Below are 23,300 nucleotides of genomic sequence, written 5' to 3' on the forward strand. Positions count from 1 at the left end.
AGAAATACTCGGAAATGCAAAAACTAAATGATTTCTTATTACATTTGTTCTCTTTCAGAAGAAAAATGAAATACAGACATGTTAAAAACTCTAAAAACATCGGACGGAGACTTTGAAGGAATTAACCAACCCCAGCAAAAGTATTTTAAGATGCTTTAAAAGAAGAAATAAGGATCAAAGCTCTATCTGAAGGACCAGGACCAGCTCAGTGCCCTGCAGTAGTTGTAGTGTCCACTTTGAGATGGAAGGTTGTGGGTTCAAAACCACAGTGCAGTCACGTCAAGACTCTAAAAAAAGAGATCCATTCCCTCCCTAGTTGACACTCAGCATTAGGGGGTTGATTAGAGGTTAAAACACCAAACAGTTCCTGAACACAGCGCTGACTGCAGCTCGCTGCTCGCCCAGGTGATATGTCACTGCGAAGAACAAACTTCTCACACCCAGGGGCTGCTGGGACTTCAGCTTAAACACAGAACATCAAAACAGCAATTGTTGCTCTTCAGTTTCACACTGAACCCTGAAGAATCAGACACAAAGCTTCAGGGAGTTTTCATGTTTTTCTATCACACGGTCTTTATAGAAATCAATGCTCCACAGCAGATAACTGACAATTCCTTTGTTTTTTTCCCTTTTACTTACTTCACTGTGCCATTTCATCAAGACAGGATGTTTGTTTGTTAGTATCTTATTTAGCTGTTATTGCTGCATGCAAAACATGTCTTTAGCTTATCGGGGCGCCATCACAGAGCAGATCAAAGCACCGGCAGCGCGAGTACATCACTCAGCAAAGCAGACATAACAGTGTACATCCGCGCCCTGATGAGTGACGTCCCGCAGCAGAACTAATGTACACATGTGTTGCAGAGCCGAGAGGACGACAGGAGCAGACGAATGCCCAGCAGATCATTACATCCACAAAAAGGTAAAATGCCACTTACGTGTCACGTGTGGATTTATACTGTTTACAGACTCATTCAAGCTCCTTCCTCAGAGACAGGGAGAGGTGAATGTAAATGTCAGACTATAAGCTGCTTCGGAATCAAAGTAGCAGCAGCAAAAATATGCATAATAAAGAAGAAACAATGTATATATAAGCCGGACTGGAGTATAAGATGCACTTTAATGAGAAATTTATATAACAAAATATGGAAAAAAGAATGAACATTTCATCTTGAGAAGCAAATCCAAATAACAAAATAGATAACAATAGACAAAATATACACACATTACTACTGTAACTGTACAAGGCTTCATTTAAGATTAAAGGAAGTGAATGAGTGTCTAGTTTATTGCCGCACCATTAGTCAGACAACAAAAGTATAAAGAATAGGGATGTAATTATTCAGTTACTCACTCAATTCACAGTTTTAAAGTCACAATTTCAAATTTTTTCTCAACACAATAAATTAAAGGTATTTGTTTTCCTACTAACAGAAAGGATTCAAGACAAATTATACAAAATATCCTTTCATACTCCGTTCATGCTGTGCTCCATGTGACGGACGGCTCCACACCAGCGCACCCCCCCCTCTGCGCGCACTCGCCCACGTTCGCATTCAGCGAAGTGCAAATGAGCGTTCACGCACAGCTTGCAGAGAACAAAAAGACAGAGAGCTAAAGAGAGTTAATAAACAAGAGCTCGGCTCCTGGGAAGGAGTCAGAAGGAAAACAGTCGAGAACCTGTGTGACTGTTGTCATGGTAGTAAAGTTGTGATGAAAATGTAGTTGCAGGGTGAGGAACAAATTTCTGGTTTGCTTGAATTTGCGTAAATAGTTGCGATTGCAACATCATGAAATCCTTGAGGGACTGACTTATGTGAAACTTCTAAATCTGAAAGAGCTGCGAGAATTTCCTGAGAGGGGAGCACCGCTGAACAGTACGCAGCCAGTCCGCCACGCGCACACACTCACAGCGAGCCTGCATGGAGAAATGTTATCTGCTCTGCATTTCTACATTTAGGCATAGGCCGAGACAAACCTACTTTTTAATATGAATGTGAATTTTTTTTTTTTTTTTTAACAGATTCACAAAGAATTGTTACATCCCGAATAAAGACCAAGCTAAAAAGTCAACTAAATTCTGTACACCACTTCTAATCTCTAAATCTGGTGAAATCGTTATCCTCCGTGTCACTTTTGAACAACTCTGCTGAGGCCAGAGCTTCTTCTTCTGCATTACTGATGCACACATCTACAGTTAGTTAACAACCTACTGGTAGGGAACATAACAAACACATGAGCCTATTTATTGTTAAACACAAAAACATATGAATTGCACCCGAGCAAAAGTTGCAGCCCCTGCCAAACTATGCTTCAAAACCACATCGAGTATTCCAAAACAAAATATTGTATGTAGATTTTAACATGCCAATACAAGTGCTACAACTTTATTTACTACTAAATCGTTATTACATCACTGTGGTACTTTAAGTTTTGTTTATGCCTGTAAATGGTAAATACTTGTAAAGTGCTTTACTGCCTTCCTTGAAGGCCCAAAGCACTTTACAGTCACAGACCCATTCTCCCATATTCACTCTATGATGGTAGCTCGCAGCAGAACACTGGTGCCAACCTCCCACCAGAGGCAATGTGGGGTTCAGTGTCTTGCCCAAGGACACTTCAAGACATGGACCAGCAAGGCGGGAATCAAACCTGCAGTCTTCCGATCAACCACCCCACCGCTGCACCACGGCCTTTTTATGTTTGATAAAAGTTCTCAGGGTCAACAAATTTTGAGTAGAAAATGTTAACATTAGATGAGATGTTGTTTTACTCAGGTTTCAGAACTACATCAGACTCAAGGCCCAGGTCCACTCAACCACTGAAGATCTTTCAAGCAAGATATTTTCACAAAAAAAACCCAACCTTACTGATAAGCTGAAAGGGCATCCTTGTAGCTCTGTAATGTTTCTAGCAACACAGCTGAAGTTCAAAAACTCAAATATTGAAGTAAACCATTGTTGGTTTTTTTTGCTGTTTTTTATAACATATTTTCCTTTATTTCCATCAAACAGAGTTTTAAAACGCCGCCCAGACTTATTGGTTGCTCTGAATGGTGCTGCCTCAAGAAAAGAGATAATCAAACCTTAATGATTGAGCATTATTTATTTCTTCAGCACATAAACCTGATGATTAAGGGCAAATGTTTACACCTCTTTCATCATCTCACCTTTAAACATCTGCAGTTCCAAATTTGGGCTAGAACTCTTAATTCTGGGGCTCCTCTTACAGAGCGTTTACTGGATTTCAAAGCCAGTGTTGTGGGCACACTCCAACTGCAAACAAAGACGTAAAATTAACTCCAGTTGCCACTTTGCCAGCTGAGTTGAGCCAGTGACTTGTGGCACAGATGACTTCATTGTCTATCTAGGATTTTTATGACTCCGTAAAAGCATGGATACACTTACTATCGTCAACCAATGAGCTGCGTATGCTTTTTGGTTGCAAACTCACTGAATCAGAAACAAATAAAAAATTAAAATAAAAAAATCTAAACACAGAAGATCACAAGGAAGAAAGACAGCTCAGAACAACAAAGCCAGGCACCAGATGAATGGCTTCAGGCAGCCGGGTAACAAATTTGGATTTGAGAGACAATTCTGAATATAGAATCTGCTGCCGTTCTCAAAGCAATCCGTCAGGATGTAATTGAGCAGGAAGTTAAGGTAAACGAATAGCAGAAGAAGTGATATATTTCAGACCTTTTGGGTATTTTGCTTGAAATGAATCCAAGAAGCTTAATTTTAGAGTTACGGTAAAAGTCTCCCACCCATTTCACTGAGAAAATGACGCATCACAAGACTTATGAAAAACAATTGAAAAAGTAAATGCAGAGATTTAGAAATAGAGTTTGCTGCTTCCACTACAAAATGTGGTAGAAACTTAGTTTTCATTCTGTTTCTCAGAAGTGAAACTGGTCTCAATAAAGCTTATAGTAATGACAGTGTGCAGGCAGGCGGGCTGAGGTCACCTGACCAGAGGTTGTTAAAGCCCCCCATTTTATCCAGAGACCATAGTTTTAAATAGAATACTTTTTTCTAAGGTGAGGCGCCAAGACTTTTGAATAAAAACAGAACATAACTGAATAAATATTCAGTAATTTCACATTTTTTAGAGCAGAACTTTGTTCCCAGTGAAATACAACACATTTCACAACAGAGAAGTTTATCTTCCAGATTATGGTTAATTTGTCATGTCGTAAGAATGCGATGTTACCCTTCTCCCTTTTAGCTTTCAATTTAGGAATACGTTCTTTTCCTTTTTGTCTTCATTTCTGTACATGTTAGTACCTTTAATATTCTTGGCCCTGTGTAGTACTCTGGATTTATCCTTGAATCTGAGACCTTTGACCACAATAGATCTTGGTCTACCATGGTTTTGTTTGATTCTCCCAGCAACATGGGCTCTTTCCAGTTCTATTTCACCTGAAACCTGCAACTTCTCAATAATTTGTTTAACTTCTGCTTCAGAGTCATCCCATGATTCACTTGGGGATTCGGTGACCCCATCAAAAACAAGGTTGTTCCTCCTGGATTGACTTTATAGATATTTGAGTTTGTCAGTAAATGTCAGAAGACTATAACATATGTTTAAAATGTCATCATGTATAGACTTACTGTGATGACATTGTCTACTAAGGTTGTCTGTGATTTCATCACCTTCCTATAGTGTGAACTGGAGACTAGTTTTAATGCCTTGTACATCTTAGCAATCATATCTAGTCTGGCATTTGATGTTTCCATGACTGATTTTACAAAACCTGTAAAATGATCTTACTGTTGCTGTAATAAAAATGTGAACATCTCTTTTTGTTGCTGCAGTAATTAATTCATTTGTTCTAGAGACAAGTAGTCCTTTTAGTGTTTGATTTATTTGGTGGCATATTGAGATCAAGAAAAAAAAAACCTTGAGATAAGAAGAATTTATTACTCTAAAATGAATAATCCTTAAGGGTGTAGCGATGTCTCGTTCTCCTCACAGGTGTAGTGGTTGCTGGGGCTGAATGCCTCGACCACCGGTGATGATCACATCCGGGTCGCCGCTGCCGGGCCTGGATGTCTCTCCTGCCGGTGTCTGAGCAATTAATGGAGTAGTAGTAGAAGTAGTTGTAAATATGTCCTTATCTTCCCACTTTAGGACTACAACTGTTGTAGTCAAGAAAATATATGTAGTGATTATAGCAAAACTCAGAAAAAATTATAATGAAGTTGATAAAGTTGACCACACCCACATCGTAAGTATCCATCAGGTCACCAGATCACCTTTATTGCTTTGCGCCCAACATTGCCACCCAGATTGACTCACAAATAAAACTATATGTAGCATTACCTGAAATAATGCTAGTGCGAATGCTGTAAAATGAATGTGGCTGCTGAAGATGCTGATAACTAAAAATGCTAAAGCCAAAAGCTTGCTAATATATTAAATAAATGCCAAATTGCCCCCCCCCCCAAAAAAAAAAAACACCTGGAAAAAATGTCTAAATTAGCCAAAGCAGCTAGCATATTGTTAAAACATAAGCTAGGCTTCAAATTATCCTAAAAACTGGGAAAATATCTAAATTAGCCAAATGTGCGTCATGATTAGATGAGGTTAGTGCCCAGCCTTTTCGTAGTTCTTAAAAATAAAAAATCTCAGAAAATATTTGAAAAAAATATCATTGATTACTTTTTTTAATACACACAAAAAAATCTTGTTTATCTATTTTTTCATTGTCTTTTGCATCAAAATTGTTAAAACTTCATGACTTTTCCAGAACCTTACAGAAGATGTAATTTTTCACAAACTTTTCCGGGACCTAGAAATTTGATTTTCAATTTCCAAAATTGTTCCATGTTTTCCATGGCTCTATGAAGCCTGATATCTGTTCTCTTCTTGAAGAGACAGGAAGGTTTTCACCCCACCCTAAATGTGGTGGTCTGACCTGATCCGACAGTATGGCTTAGACACACTTTAATGTTCGGCTTGACTCGTCTCTTTGAATCCATCCAGTCCTGCTGCATCTATGTTTACGCAGCTTGGAAAAGTCCGCAAAGTGAAGGACAGGGGTGACAGTTTGATTCCGACCTGTAAATCAGAGCACTCTGTGTTGTTGTCATAAAGGTTGAGGCCACAAAGTTGGCCTGCAGGAGCTTTAGGGAAGAGCAGCAATCTTAACACTGTGTTTTCTGTCTCAGCACGCCTGTGGTGCTCGAGCCGGTTAACATTCCTCCACAACCTCACTCCTTTTTTGGGGGTTTATTCTCTATCACCCCTGCTTACTGTTTGGTTTTAATTGTCTGCATCTAAATGAAGCGTGAACCTAAAACAATGAATAAAAAAATCAGTAAAAACATATGAGAGCTGATGTGTTGCTAAAGGTTCCACGTGTTGACTCTCTTCTGATGTAGAACAGCTGAAAGAAAGACGTTGGCTAATTTTGCACTGAAGTGTTTTCACTGGAACCACACAGTCTCTTTTAGGCGTCTCTAATGGGTCTAATAGCTTTCATTACATCCAGGTTCAAGCCCGTTTCTTCTATCTTTTCATCAGCTGTGGTGAAAACTAAACCAACCTATTTTGTACTGCTTCTGGAATAAATACCTCTCGCAAGGATACTACTTTACTGCTGGAGGACTGGGTTTCTCTTCAATGGAGTAGAAAAACTAACAGAATAATAACTCCATAAAAAGGTCCAAATGCATTTTTCCCACCAAGCAAGGAATAGTTCTAAGCCATCCTTCCCTGCCCAACACCTAAAATAAACCTGAGCTATGAGGGAACTCCACCAAAAACCGCCAAAAACACCAGATTTATTTAGCTGTAGAGTGCACCGGGACATATATAGAATACTTTTTATTACTACTACAGGTAAAACATTCGATATTTTTAGACGTCTTTCAGGAAACAGTCTAAGGTAACGGTGCTGCCCAGAATATATAAACTCTGCAATTTCTATTCAAGACAAAAAATCTTTAAAAATTAAATAACTCCTGTTGTTGTTGGAACCATAGAAGAAATGTTTATTCAAGCTAATTTGCCTGCGAACATAACAGAGTGTATTAAAAATACATTTTTAACAGCAAAATTTTATGATTTTATGTTTGGACTTTGGTTTGTCTTGTACATCAAGACAGGTTTCAGATTTGTGCTGAGCAGCTTTGAGCAGCCAGAGCACCAGATCGAGTGTCAACTCACTGATCTCAACATTCACTCAACATCCGCTCATAGACCCGTAACAGTGCTCTGACCCAGTCCTGCAAATCCGCCTCTGTACTCTGGACATGTTCATGCACAGAATGGACTGATCCCAGCATGAAACTGCACATTTTAATCAAAGTGAGAGAGGAAATCCACTTGATTTAAAAAGAAATAAATTCAAAGGACCTTCTAAATTAGCCAGATGAGCTTTGTTTGGTGCTGCCACTCCAATTATGGAAACACTAACAGAAGGACTTGCAGACAAACCATATTTCCTTCGGTGTGCTACATACTATTATCACAAGTTGTGTCTCTCAGCTAAATTGTCTAACAATAAATATCTGCATTTACACTGACTGGCTACTTTATTAGGTCCATCTCTCAAGTACCGAGTTGTTCCCCCCTTTGCTTTCAGAGCCGCCTTAACCCTGGGTTGCAGAGATTCAACAAGGAACTGGACACATTCCTCAGAGAGTTTGGTCAATATTAACATGACAGCATCACTGTTGCTTCAGATTTGTCGGCTGAACATCCATGATGCAGATTTTCCATTCCTCCAAATCCCAAAGCTGATCTACTGAGATCTGGTGACTGTGGAGGTCATCAGAGTCCAGAGAACTCATTGTTCTAGAAACCAGTCTGAGATGATTCAGCTTTATGACATGGCGTCTTATCCTGCTGGAAGTAGCATCAGAAGATGGTACTCTGTGGTCTTAAAGGGATGGACATGGTCAGAACAATACTCAGGTAGACTGTGGGGTTGGGACCATGATCAACTGGTACTAAGAGGCCCAAAATGTGCCATGAAAATATCCCCAGGAACCTTTACACCCCCACCAGCAGCCTGCACCATTGATACAAGGTATAATGATCCATGCTTTCATGTTGTTGGTGCCAAATTCAGATCCTTCCATCTGAATGTTTCAGCAGAAATAGAGACGTATCAGACCAGACGACGTTTTTCCATCTTCTGTTGTCCAGTTTTGGTGAGTCTGTTGAATTGTAGCCTCAGTTTCCTGTAGCTGACAGCAGTGATACCTGGTGTGTTCTGCTGTAGTTCATCTGCATCAAGGTTGGACTTGTTGTTTGTTCAGAGATGTTCCTCTGCAGACCTCGGTTGTGACCAGTGGTTATCTGAGTTCCTGTTGTCTTTCTATCAGCTGGAACCAGTCTGGACGTTCTACTCTGACCTCTGGCGTCAATAAAATATTTCTGCCCACAGAAGTGCTGCTCTCTGGATATTTTCTCTTCTTTAGACCATTAAAACCCTAGAGATGGTTGTGGGTGAAAATCCTAGTAGATCAGCAGTTTCTAAAATACTCAGACCAGCCCGTCTGACACCAACAATCAAGTCACTTTAATCACTTTCTTCTTCATTCTGATGCTCGGTTTGAGCTGCAGCAGATCATCAGGACCATGCTTACATGCACTGAGAAGCTCCTATATGATTGACTGATTAGAAATTTGCGTTCATGAGCACTTGGGCATGTGTACACAATAAAGTGGCAATGGAGTGTGCAACTACAGCCATGCTTTTGTTCATTACCATTGTACCCCATTCAGCGCAGACAGAAAAGGTAGTGCACTGAATTTATTTCCTGTGATGACATAAAATGTGTCCTCTGTCATTTTGTAGATAGCCAAACTTGTTCAGGCAACAAAACAAGAACCTTCTTAGATTATTGCTTTAGCATGAGATGCATCAGAAGAGGATACAGTTTTTTTGTACCAGCCATGTCTAATTTACAAATGCAGTACAATAACATCAACAATTGAATTGATCCTGTTTTGAGTTTTTTCTTCACGTCACTGGCAGATTCATAAGAGAGGACCTCTCGTTCAGTTTGAAATTTGTAAGAGTTTTTGAGTTCCCATGCCTTGGTGACAGGACAGGACTGTGCTGCAGAGAGCTGTGCAATGACGCACAGCGCCACCAGGGTGGACGTGTGCGAGGCTGTTCCTATGGACCTTTGGTCATGTTAAATCAATTAAATCAATGTGCTTTTTTGTTTTTTGCTTGTACTTCAATCTAAGCGATTCTACTACAACACAAATTGAAGATCCCTGCATTTTGACAACATTCATGAACCCTCCTCATGTGTCTTTATTTATCTATCTATCTATCTATCTTGAAAATGATCCCACATAGGTCTCCTCCAATCACAGAAGACGACTATCCGCTATGAATATAAATAAAGCTCCCTGGAATCCTTTTTCATGAATGTTTGAATGAATATTCTCCAACCATCTTGCTTTAACTAAGTTACTTTTTCCAAGAAGGACAAGTAAAGAGAACCAGCGGGAAGAATGGGCATTTTTCTGACTGTGATGTGTCTACAGTGACATTTTCCTCCTCTTCTCTCATCGGGTTCTTATATCCTCAAAATCTCCGTCATCCACTCAGCTGATGGATTTGGTTCATTGTTTTGGGAGCAATTTGGCCTTAAGGAAGTTAACCAGCTACTCCCACACAGTTGCTCATTTCCTGTTGGCATGTTTATTCCTCATCCCATCCAAACAAAACTTCCATTGAGAATCAGCTGAGAAGGCAAAGAAATGTCTCTTAGCTGTTTGGCTGCATGTATCATTAAGGACGATATCAAAACCAAAAGTTAACTACCATTCTAAATTTAAGAAAAAAACAAAAAAAAAACCTTAAGATCTGCATTCAAATGATCCTCTAAATCACCTCTGAAATGCACTGGAATTTTGGTGAGGATTTACAATGCTTCCATGGTAGAGCAGGCCTAACGTTTCTCATTGATTATTCATAGATATTTGAATATTATTGGAAAAATTAACAGCTGTTTGTTGCATAATGTTTCAATACATTGTCCAGAACGAATAATGCAAACCTTTGAAATGGAAAGTTAAAACAACACGAATGAATGAAACATGGTATAAATACAGGTCCTGTCCCTTTAAATCTGAATAATAAAAAAAAGCCTAAACAAGTTTGCTGTCGTCATTTTGACTTTTGTGCTTTCCAGTTATTTTATAATACTAATTAAGTAATTTTCCTAAAGCCTTTTGGTGCGTTCACACCACACGCGGCCGGCGCGGTGGATGCGTCGTTTCAATGTTGAGTCAATGTGAAGATGGGATCTGCCGCGGCGCATCAGCCAATCAGGGACTCTGTTGGACACATGACGTTTTCAGTTACCAGATCGAAGAGTAGAAATAAACATTCAAGATGGCTGCTCGATGCGAGGATTTCCGTCATGATCTTCCATCCATTTTCTCAACCCACGGGGGCCACTAGGTTCCCAGAAACTGTCCCAGTTACTGTTGGATGAAGGCGGGATACACCCTGGATAGATCGTCAGCCCGTCACAGAGCTCATTGAGCTGATGGACGGCTATGCTAGCCAGCCCCCCGGTCGGTAGCTTAGCGAGCTATATGAGCTCCTCTCCACAGACTCCGGCAGAACTGATAGCAATCACTGCTGTCCAAGCGTCTGGCAGATCTAGCGAGGTTTACTGTCCAGGCTGTGGGTCCCTGGACAGTGGAGCCCAATCTGCTTGCCCGCCGGCGGTTAGCTACCTGGCAGCCCGGAGAGTCATCTCGAGTGCCGTGTAGCACATGTGATCGCTGTGGCTTCATGTGTTTATGATGTTTTTCTTATTTTCACCAAGACAATAATAAAAAGTTCCCCCAGTTTTATTTTTATTTCCCCCTTCTTGGATTAAAGCTCAAACTGGACCTCAGACAGACAGAAGTAACGTTTGAAACAGTCCTCAGGTGAAGCTCTCACTGCAGGAGTGAAGCACACAGAACCAGAGAGACTCTGAATGATCTGGTGAAAACACAGTGATGTGCTTGCTGGTGACTCTGTAGAGTTCTGGTGATAAAAAAGACCAGGAAAACGATGGACAGTTAGTTGATTTCAGGGGGCCACCATGCAGCTATGATGTCGTTTTGACATCAAAGTTATGTCACAGACTACTTTTGATTGATTTATTGGATAGATTGGCACCATGTTTGTATTTGTTTGTTTACATTTATTTGTATAAAATGGACCAGAAAAAAGTTTGCTGTACATTGAATTTTTGAAGCTCATTGTGTTGCTGTGATGTTGTTTTGAAATCAAGGGGAAATTAGAGACTAATTTTGATGGATTTGTTTGATAGATTGGTATCACATTTCTATCGGTTTGTAAAGATTTGAGGGGTGTAAAGTGAACCATAAAAAGTCCACTGTACATTAAAGGCATATTGGATTTTTGGCCGCCATATTGACAGTTAGGCAAAAACCAGAGTGGTCCAGAAGTGTATTTTCAAAAGGATGCCCCAAAGAAGATGAATCCATTGAGAAAACCTTGTCTGGAAAAAGGGCCATTTTTGCCCTGCTTGGACCTGCCTATAAGGGCAGTTGTGACTATTCCTTTAGGTCAGGCATGTCAAACATACGGCCCGCGGGCCGGACCCGGCCCATTGGATGATTTAATCCGGCCCGTCATAAATTTCTGAGTATGTCAAAAAAAGAAGCGAGTCACTAGCTCATTTCTATCAAAAGTTATGATTTTTTAAAATAAATACAAACCACATGCTCCCTCCGGCCGCTAGAGGGCAGTAAATGCGTTAAAGAGCTCACGTCCAGCATGCGGCACTGACACAAGTTAGTACCAGAAAATAAACATTCGCAACGTGTCTCACAGCTGTGCGTCCGAAGGCACCGGATCGTCCAGATTTGGATAAATATAAAGACAACATAACAGATTTGCTGCGAGAGTTTGAGCGGAGGTTTCAGGTTTTCAGTGAACTTGAGAACAAATTCGGCTTTTTTCGCTCGCTATTTACAGTGAAGCCTTCTAATGTGCCAGCTGACATTCAGCTCGAGCTTATTGACTTGCAGTGCGATTCCGTTATCAAGGATAAATTTGGGTCCGTATTGGATACGTTTTATCAGTATCTTGTGCCAGGTCGCCCCAAATTAACAGCCGTGGCTGCAAAGGTTCTCTCCATGTTTGGGACTACTTATCTTTGTGAACAGGTGTTCTCTGTGATGAACAATAATAAAACAAAGCAGCGCTCAAGGTTAACAAATGAACACTTGAATGACATTGTTAAATGTGCTGCTACTCAGGATTTGACACCTGATATCGACGCACTTGTAAAGGCAAAAAGATGCCAAGTTTCAGGAGCCAGCAGCAGCAAGTAGACTGCAGGAGTGCAGTGAGAGAGAGAAAAGTGTGATGACACGACATTTGTTTGCACTCATAAATATAGATCATTAAAAATAAGATTAATCTGGTTTCATATTAAAGACAATTAATATTTTGCAGTATATCCTCAGCTTCAGTAGGCCCAGCCTAGTAGTTTGAGCTGATGTAGTCTAATCTTATTGCCCATGCACTGCTAAAACTTTTATTTTGTATTTTTATTTATTATTATATATTTTTATTTATTATTATTTCAAAGCAGTATGATAATTAAGGCAAAACATTTTTTTCATAGCTCCCACTTGAGTTTGTTTAGTGTGGTGAGTTGGTTCAGGTGTAAAACTGCATTCACTCAACTGCTAAAATAAACCAGTTGTTAACACATTCAATGCCAAACATGAAAATCATTTTTTTCTCCATTGTTTGTGAATAAATGTGTTGTGCTTAGAAAAGATCCCTTGTCATCCGTGATTATAATATGTAGGGTAGGCTACAAATGTAGGCTGAATGATAAAGCATAGTACTGAAAAACAAAGCTAAATAGTTGGAGTTCACATTCTTTTACTGATCCGGCCCACCTGAGAACAGAAAGTCTGGATCCGGCCCCAGAGCCAAACTGAGTTTGACATGCCTGCTTTAGGTGGTGTCAGGTGTGTCGTGCAGCTCCTCTAGGAACATCATGAAAATACAATCATGCTGTGCGTTTTGTGAAGTGTCTGTAAGCCTAATGTACATTGCACTTGTGATGTACAGAGTGGCCTACGACCTTGATCATTCTTCCAGGCAACCCCTGTGTCCCGTACAAGTTTGCCTGCAGACCGCCCGTAGCCACCTGTAAGGGCAGTTGTAACAAAGGCTTTACTCACTGTGACAGCTTCCATAAAAGTATTCAGCCAACAGTGCTGGAGTGTGTATGACACTTGGCAGACAGAACTCTGACTAGCATTTACGTCTCAGAGACACTGGTGAGCAGAGTGAGGTAGGAGGAGCTGAGGAGGTCTGAAACCCTTGGAGCGTGTCCGTGTCACACGCCATAAAGAGCTTCCCTCAAACTGACAGTTCTGGCCAAGTGGTACACGTTTATTGCAGATATTTTAAGCACTTGAAAAATTATGTATTTGGGCGTTGGAGGAGCAGTTGGTGGGATGCCAAACTGTACTCTCCCCCAGCTTTTTAAATTAGTATGTGTCAAACTTTTTGAAGAAATTGTATCTTAGACCTATAGAAACTCAATGAACCCATCTTTTCTGTCAGCAAAAAAAACAATAAATCTCCTACAGCAGAACGGCTGAAAAGGTAAAGAGTCAAAGGCTGAAATGGCTCAGCCAAAGTTCAAGGATCAAACAGGTCGACATGCACTCTGAATGTCTGGTAATCAACTGCCCACTGCAGGTTTCTATTCCCACCTGATTCCATCAGAGAGCAGCGTTTGTAGACTTTTAGTTTGCTGCTCAGAAACACATTGCACCATGAGCTCTTTGACAGCTGCTGATTATGAGCTAAGCGGGGAGGCACAGTAAAAAGGAAAAAGCACTTATACAGGTCTGATTAAGAATAATTAGCTTTAAAGTAAATCATTACCTTCTCTCAGAATAAATCCTAAAATAAGAGCAAATCTGATTTGGTAACACAAGAGTTCAGCAGCGTCTCTGGCTTTAATTCTGCTTTGACATGAGACCAGCCTTTCCATCATTTTATAATAACACTAAAAGGGAGAAAAAAAAGAAAGAGAGTGAAGGCTTTCGCTGCTTTTCTGACTGTCGCTTAGCCTCAGGTTGGTCAAGCTTCCAACCAGGATTTTGGTCTTTTGATCCCTGTAATTGCAACCAATCCACAGCATGGAGGTCCAGCTTTAGTGCTTCCATTCACAAAGTTCCAAGTGCCTCTTAGTGGTATATTTGGTTTATTAAAAGGTTGAATCTAAGCCATCGTCACTTCCCAACTCCAACGCTATGTTTAGATCCTGTTTTTTAACTCTTCCTCATCAACATCTGTTTATCAACCTAAAACTTTAGGTTCTTTTTTTTCTCAGACACATTTTAATTAAGTCATGCAAAGATTATATTTCTAATACTTTCCTGTTAAGAACTAAGCACTTCAACAAATATTGATAGGACAAAAAAATTATGTTAGGCCACTTAAGTCGACAGAGTCAGAAAGGCAAGAAAACCGTGCTGGAGATCCTAACCTCCACAGTGTTCAGCAATCTGCAGTATTGAGCCCTAAATGCACAGCTAGAGGTCCGAGGAGGGACGGACCACAAAATAGCCACAGCAGCTGGTTTGTAAACTGCAGCAGCAATAAACTTTAAATTAAATGTCTTTGAAAATCCACTTCCAGCAGCTATAGGTGCCAGGTAACCCAGAACCTGATACATTTAGGAAATATCCAGCCCCACGAATAAATACTAAAACACAAACTACTTACAGAGCTCAGGAGTTATTGTGGTAGTTCAAATGAAGGAGAAATGCCAGCCCCCGTATGCCCCCGATATTGAAGTTATTTATATGGCTTCATCTAAGCCAACATATTCAGAAGTACGGTCTGCACAAAACTGCAAATACACATGTGGACAGAGTCTGTGACTGCTCCCTGAAATACTGTGAAACCAAACGAGTAGCTAACAGTAAAAAACAGACAGAGCTTTTAAACAGTAGCCCAATAAAAGCCCTAAGAAAACAAATTACAGAAACAGGCCAAATAAAAACAAAATATTTGTGCACCGATTCATATCGTTTGCTGAACAGCCTTTGAAGGAATCCCAGCAATCAAGTGATGCAGCTCTTTGCTACGATCCCACTAGATTGATCTATTGTTTATCAAATCCACCTAAACTATTACAAAATGGTTTAATAAATCAGTCTACACTTGATATTGTAAAATACCATTTGGATTCAGACATGGTAGGTCTATTTAACTATAATGTGAAGGCGACCAAGGTCCATTCCAGCAGACATCACACATGTGATGTCTTGATTATGGACTTCATCATCACTCGTCCCTCGGCTCTATCTGAATGAACTCTTTGAGATGCGTAGTTGTAGAAGCTAATTTTTCTTTAACTGTTCTGGTATCTCCTGTCCGTCCTGGGATAGGATCTCTCCTTCATGTGGGAATCCCTAAGGTTTCTTCTTTTTTTCCTGACTCAGGATTTTTAGGAGTTTTTCCTTACCGGGAGGGAGGGTCTAAGGGCAGGGATAACCAGTTTATTTAGTCTTAGTTTTTAACTATTGTTCATATTTTGAAGCCCAATGAGGCAAATTCCTTTGTGATTTTGGGCTATATAAATACAACTGAATTGAAATTGAATTGAATGTGATGCAGCAGAAACTGATCAACCATCATTCCAGTCCAATGTGTGGAAACACTTTGAATTAAAAAAAAAAAACATGTGACATTATTAGAATGTTCAAATAATGTTGCCTTTGGATTATTCTGATGTGAAAGAACAACTTTACCAAACTAAAATGTGAGTGGATTTGACATCCATTCTTGTTTACTTGTTTGTTTGTTCACATTTTTAATTGATTATCTTGAAGAAATAAAAGGAACCTGGAAAACTTCAGCTTCTCTGTTCAGTACCAGGAATTTATCTCTGAGTCACGCAGGTGGAAGTTCTGGATAAAGATGTTCTGGATCTATTTTAGATCAGTGAATCTGATTATTAATGAACCAACATCATCTATGAATCAGATCAGACACCACAAATTATGATTTGAATAGAATTGTTAAAATCAGTTGTTACAATCACTATTCATTCATCAGTCCAACCATCCATTACTGTGAGTTTTCATTCATTTTGTTCCTCTGTCCACGTCCAGGAAGGTCATCTTCATAGTGATGACCTCTGAGTGATGACCTCTGGATGATGTTACTCACAGGAACATGAAGATCTCTGTAGATGAGCTTGTAGCCTTTGGATTGTTCATGTTTTTCCACACTTTTGTCTCTCATGTCATCAAACTACTCTAAACATTCCTTTCTTTTCTCCGTTTTCATTATGATACGACGCAAAGGTTGAGTCTACCATTTTCGTATTTTTTTCTAGTCCAGAGGGGCCCAAATCCAGTCCTTGAGGGCCACTGTCCTACATGTTTTCCAACCAATCTGCCAATAAAGCTCAAACTGGCTAAACACACCTGATCCAGGTAATCAGCACCAGATCAGGCAGGATTTCTGGAAAACCAGCAGGAGGCCGGCCCTCGAGGCCTGACTTTGGACACCCCTGATCTAGTTGCTACACCTGTTACCTCCCACAGGTGTGTATGATTAAAAACAGAAGTATCATTTGCTTAAAAATCAATTCCTGGTATTTCTTACATTTTGATGATGTCCAAACAGTTTTTTGTCCTCCAATTTTTGAGTTCTGTGACCAGCAGGACTTTGCTTCTCTGTTTTTAATGTTGTTCTAGTGTAAACAAAACCAATAAACACCTAAAAATCTCAAATTTAGCAAACAGAACAATTTTCTCTGAAAAGTGTTGCATTTTTTGACAGACCTGTAAGAGTGCTAATATGTTTGGCCATGACTGCAGAATAACACATATTGAAACAAAGGAATGTTACACTGATCCCATAAATGAGTTCATCGTAGTTCATGCCTCCAAGTTATTACCAAAAAGGAAGCAATTGACTGAAATGCACATCAGTGTGTGAAAGACGGTGACAGAGATTGTGGAACACATTTTTAAAGAACGTCAAAGGCTTTACACACACCCTCATCTACAGTGGAGACCATCAAATTCTCAGAAAACCTGTAAAGAAATTGTGTCACATAGTCATTTCCTTAGAGCCCTAAAATGACACCACATCACTCATCACCATCAACTACATTTTAAACAGAGACAAGCAAATCCAACCCTCATCTCCTTCTGCAAATCCCAACTGAAGTTGTGTCATGATGTCGTCTTGTGCTGCAAAGTGCTTTTATCTCCATGAGGGTCCAAATCAATCATTACAGACGTATGAGGAAGAAGACCTTCTAGAAGGCTACCAATGTTCAGTTCAAAGTCAGTCTTTTCTCATGGGTGTGCACAAGTGCAAACCCGACACCAAGAGTCCAGAAGTTCCGAGCATTCACATCCAGACATCTTCAAGCTGGTTTGATAAGAAAAGATGTGCATGAAAACATCCTCAGTTTAGACCAGGGTGGGTAAACTGCGGCCCGGGGGCCGTCTGCAGCCCGTTAAACCAGGGGTCCCCAAACTGCGCCCCGCATTTGGACCGGCCCCCAAACACTTTCAGAGATCCACTATTATTTTTTGCCAATCTGGCCACATGATCCAGACCCTCATAGACCGTGACTTTTCATTCCATCCTTCGACTGTACCTCTGTCTGAACTCTCTCAAATCCTCATCAAATAGAACAGAATACAGTCTTCTCTTCCCACATTGCAGTTCTCCTGCTCTCAGTGCGATCATGCTGCTGCTTTTTATTTTTTATTTATAGCAGTGCACCCTTTTCTGCGTCTTGATTGGCTGGAGACCTTGTCAATCTATCTTTTCCACGTCTCTGCTGGAATGCTCAGCTCCTGAGACCTTCATAAATCCGTGATCTCGATCAGATCTTATTTTTCATACAATAATCCTGGATTTATAAATCTCCATGTCTGTTTGAGAAAAGTGAGGAAAGTGTGTAGTGAGGAGTTTAAAATCTGTAATCTGAAGTCGCGGGTTTCATCTTCACAAGTTAGTTTAATAACGCAACTCCCGCAATAACTTAGAGAATATAAGTTTCACTTTCTCCAGCTGTTCATTTTTGTTTATTAAGTTGTGTCCAGGGTCCCCTTATTTTATTATTGTTTCTTCAAGTCACACATGTCAGATCAATACCATTTGTGCAGAGATCATAAAAGCGCAGAGCCGTGCGCTGACACGCACGCACGTATTCAAAGCTTGTTGCCGTTTGTGCACGAGGGAGAGTCAGAGCAACACAAAACTTAAAAAATGAGTGACTCTAAAAAGAACAGAAATCTGACAGGATTGTATTGTTATTGATGATAAGAAAACAGAATTTAGAATCTGCATGAAAAGAATTTCTAACAGAACTGACTCCAGAACCAACCTGTGCAGAACCCAGAGAACAACTTTCTCCAGAACAGAGCAGATACTGACATAAGAAACCAAATCAGATTCACAAAGATGAGATATTTGCTATCTCTAAATGCCTTTATCATCATTTACAAACCTGATTGTTTTTCTTCCTTTTCATTTTGCACATTATAATTAGTTTTTGCGTTGTAGTTGTTGTGTTTTGTGTTGTTTCACATTAAACGTTGAATAGTAATTTTTTTATATTATGTATTTTGTAGATTTTATCTGGGAGGAAAATAAACATAATTAAACATAATAAAAACAACATATTTTACACTTATAAATATTAAAACATTTTTTTACATGTTATTCATTTTTTTGCATGCATTTATAGTTATTGATAAGTAAAATAAAACAACAAAACGACCCAAAGAACTAAAAGATCCAGATGGTTCTAAGATCTCTGTGTGAGGAGCTGCAGCTCTCTGACGTCTCAAAAGAACCATGACAGGAGAGGATTCACTATTTATTGGTTTAATTTTTAGACTGTTTCAGATTCATTTTCTCTGTGAAGATTACAGAAAGAGATTGTTAAAATATGGTTGTATGTAGCTTGGTTGTTTACGTTTAGACAAATATTTTGATTGTTACACTTTTTCTGTTAACTCACAAACCGACCCCGTCCCCCCATCAGGGAAGATAACAGTTATGTGGCCCTCACAAGAAAAAGTTTAGGGTCCCCTGCGTTAAACCAATGAATCTGGCCCTCCACTCTGGAATAAATTACACTGATAATCAATATGTTAATGTTTTATTGTCCCTGTAATTCTGGTACCTCTGCTTAGATGACGCACCCTAAAAAAATGGACTTGTGTGGTGTTGGATGATTTGTTGTTTTTCTGACGCACATCTGTGTTTTTCGAGCCAGATGTTCATTTTTTCGATCCTTCAAACACAGCTGACACAGTGTTTTTCTAAGTGTGTGTTTTTCCCTGAAAGACATCAACCAACTGGCGCAAATGGCACTACATAAGGAACATCTGGACCCCATAAGAGGGCACGAGGGTTAAATGGCTCATGTCATTTGAAAGTATTTTTACATGATTTCATTCAAATTCTAAAATAATTTCCTGGGTTTTGTGTGGTTTGATCTTAAGACCCAGTCTGTTGAATAAAAGTTAAGCATGTAGAGAGGTCCTAAATCATTGGATCATAATTATACTTGCTTCAGACTTGCCATTGAAAAACATTTTATTGTTTCAGTCTAAACCTCGAGGGAAAAACATTTTTATATGGCTTTGTTTTATTAAACATCAGTGGGAGAGCTGCCATTTGGCTTGACGTGACCCACCAAAAACATTTTAGGATCATGAGTTTTTTCCAAGAAGAGTTGGCATGTGTGACTGAGAAAACCAAGAGCTGAGCGACCACCTTCCCAGCGGGGAAACCCTTTGAGCCCCTGCAACACTCAACCCTGGTTTGACTGCAGAGTCCAGCGTAGAGCATGCTGTGTCTCAAAAGTTACAGATGAAGAAGATGATCCGTTGCTGTAATAATGTGGAGTGCATATTTTAGCTATTCAGGAATGAGTATAAAACTTTAAAGACTTTAAAGTAAGCGGCTTTCGTGACCGTGAATGTTTTGTCCTCTGAGGTTAAAAGTTTTCTCTTCAGAAAATACTTAATTCTGGTTGATGTGGAAAACAGTCGCTGAGCGCAACAGAGGAGGAGCTTCCAGATCATCAGAGTTAATTAAAGTCACTGCAGGAGCATTATGTCACGTCTGGAGTGAAGCTGCTGCACCTCAAGATGTTTGGAGGCCAAAACAATAGTTACAGCAGACCCCTCCCACAAATAGGAGACACCCCACCATCAAGACGCATGGAAAACAGTGATGGAAAACGGTGAAGAACTCCACATGGCTGAGTGTCAGGCATGCTTTCCATGCAGCTCATCTGCCCTCCTAATTACATGTTTATGCTCCTCGCCGTCTTTTGCCATGCAAGGCGCAAGCTTACCCAAAAACAAAATGTGAATCTAAGTAGCCGTTTACATTAAACCTCACTCAGGCCAGATTTAGATGCAGAGGTAATAATTCTGACACACCAAGAAACAAAAAAATCCGCCTGAACCAAGAAGAGGCCTTGCTGTGGTTGAGGCCACGTTGGTGGTGACGTGCAGTGGCATATCTGCAGCTCACAGAGCTGTTAAAGACGACTCCACCCCCACTGCTCTATCATTTCATTCACAGACTTTACCAAGGTTGCCCGCGGCCTGCTGAGCACTCATCTGTGGCTCTGGCAGCCTCGAAAGGAGAGGAAGGCGTCTCCGGAACCAGAGCTACGACACGAGCTCTGATGAGGGCCTTCAGCCTCGATTCACTCAGGTCACCTGAAGGCCCAAAGACAGCTTTCAACCACCGTCACTCTGAGTCTCTCCTTTACCAATCAAAAGACAAGTGCCAAAAGAGTTGGCATGTGAGAGTTTAGTTTTAGTCAAGATATTACATTGATTCATATGACTTTACATCTTTTCAGAATAGTCACTGAAAACAGAAAAGTTAAGCTAGCCTTAAAATGTTCTGTCATTGATGAGAAGGACTCGATCAGGGGAAGACAGCAAGCCAATCACTGACCTCCTGCAGGGCAGGAGGTAATCAAAGCTAAAGAAACTGGCTGTTCATAGATTGCTGTTTAAGCACTACCATAGGAAAGTACACGCTCCACCTGATTTATCACATGCACACCCCACACATGCGACATTCACACTGGGTCAGTAAAGGGTCAGAACTCACGACTGATGCCTAGAGTGTGGCATAAGGTCACCGTACGACGGCATCACAGGACACCATGACACCATTACACTATCCCTACAAATACTTAATGATGCACTTACCACACATGACAATGGTACAGTCCATTTTTAATGACCGAGGTGGGCGTGCGAAGCAACAGCTCCTCTCTACGGGCTCGGACACCTGTGTGGGTGCATGTGACTAAAACTTTAGAGCTGCACAAACGCAAAGTCTTCTGAGCTCAAAGTCATGTTTGCATTTACATTTGGAATCTTGCCGTGTGATAGACTGGAGACCTGTCCAGCATGTTCCCCGCCTTCGCCCAACAGTAGGTAGGACAGGCTCCAGCAACAACGCAGGATCATTTTGGGGTGGTTAGGGAAGTTGAAATGGTTAAACTTTCTTTGATTTTGAGAGCTGTGAGTTAATATCTACCATCTATCTCATTTGGGCCTGTTTCTCACTGATCAAAACCAAGTAGGAGCCACAAAGTTCCATTTCACCATTTTAAAAATGTTGTTATTTTTCATATACATTATATTTTTTTTTTTGCATGAATAAAAACATGAATTTACAAAGAAAAAGCTTTTTTGTTTACGATTGACAGAGGTTCATAAGACTTCCTCTCAAAATAAGACTTCCTGTTCCACATAGAATCGTCCCATCCAATGGCATTTTCTTAGGTCTACTTAGACGGACTGTCATCCTTTTCCCTTCTTACTGGTGCTGTTAACCTGGCATTGCTTCATCATTCAATAGAAACAGGATATACAAATATACACATTTATTTTCTTTGCTTCTTCTGTAAAGTCATTAAATATTGTTGTGCAGCATAAAATATGCTTTAAACACACACAAAGAGCAATCAGAGAAAAATAGTTTTAAAAGTATTTAAAATCTGTATAAAATAGAGTAATAGTAAAGCGCATAACGTCCTTTGAGTTGGTGTAATGTCAGCAGGGGGGTTCCACAAGCACCTCAGACATAAACCTAATTAATCAAAAATTAAATCAACATTAAGTAATTTCTAAAAGTTAAGGCCTCCTATCAGTTTGTTTTTCTTCCCCCAAAGAGCCACTCTGGACAGGTAAAAGAACCTCAGGTTGCTGACCTGATCTATCCATTTTCTTCACCTGTTGAACCCCTTTTGGAGTCATGGTTGCTGCCCAGATACTTACACTCAGCCCATCACATGGCCACAAACACCTAGGGATAATTTAGAGCAGGGATGGACAACTCCAGGCCTTCATAACATGTTTGCCATCATCCCCTGCTCTTCTGGCATGCTCTGATTGGCTGGATACCTGAAGCAGGTAATCAGTCATGAGTAGGATATCTGGAAATCATGCAGATACAGCGGCCCTCGAGGCCTGGAGTTGCTTATCCCTGATTGAGGGTCACCATTCGACCTATGAAACATGTTTTTGGACTGTCGGAGGAAACTGGAGTTCCTGGAAAAAATCCACACATGCATCAGGAGAACATGCAAAGTCCACAGAGAAAGAACCCACAAACTGAATATAAGAAGTATGTTGAATTATGTATTTGGAAATGGCGCAATTCCCAATTTAAAAATAGTATGATCCATCTTATCAGATTTATTTTTACTGCCCGACTTTTTAAAACCTAAAAACTTTTAATGCACTTAAATCAATGGACTTCAGACTTTTTTTTAATTATTATTATAATTTGTTTTGTTAAGATATTACATTCTTTGTTTTTAGGTTTTAAAAAGCTGTTTTTGGGCACATTTGTCTACTTTTGAATGTCTTTGTTCTCTTTAAGTAAATATATTGTAATAAATTAGAATAAACTTTTTCGTTGGCCTGAATGCAGCTGATCTGCACTGAAGGAGTCAAAGTTTGGGTTTTATGCTCTCGTATCAACAGGATGAAGGAGAGATGAGAGGAAAAGAGACCAGTCGGTGAGAAAGGGCCGAGCTCTTCTGAAGTTTTAACTCATTTAGTGAGTCTTTATTGTCTATACTTATTTCTGAATGCCACAAAAATCCACTTTAATTCAAGTAGCAATTAAAACTTTCTATGAGCCACATGATAAAAAAAACAGGCTTTAGTGTCACCTGGTGGCTAAATGTTGTACTGCAAGACTCTGCATTCAAGTCATTTTCATCAGA

General features: G+C 40.0%; 1 protein-coding gene across 1 annotated transcript in view; it reads right to left on the bottom strand.

Moving 5' to 3' along the window:
• The window catches only part of nt5dc1 (5'-nucleotidase domain containing 1), a 78,813-nt gene that overhangs the window by 45,528 nt on the left and 9,985 nt on the right, over positions 1 to 23,300 (bottom strand). The window lies entirely within an intron of this gene.

The sequence above is a fragment of the Oryzias melastigma genome, linkage group LG24 (genome assembly GCF_002922805.2).
Source record: "Oryzias melastigma strain HK-1 linkage group LG24, ASM292280v2, whole genome shotgun sequence".
Taxonomy (NCBI): domain Eukaryota; kingdom Metazoa; phylum Chordata; class Actinopteri; order Beloniformes; family Adrianichthyidae; genus Oryzias; species Oryzias melastigma.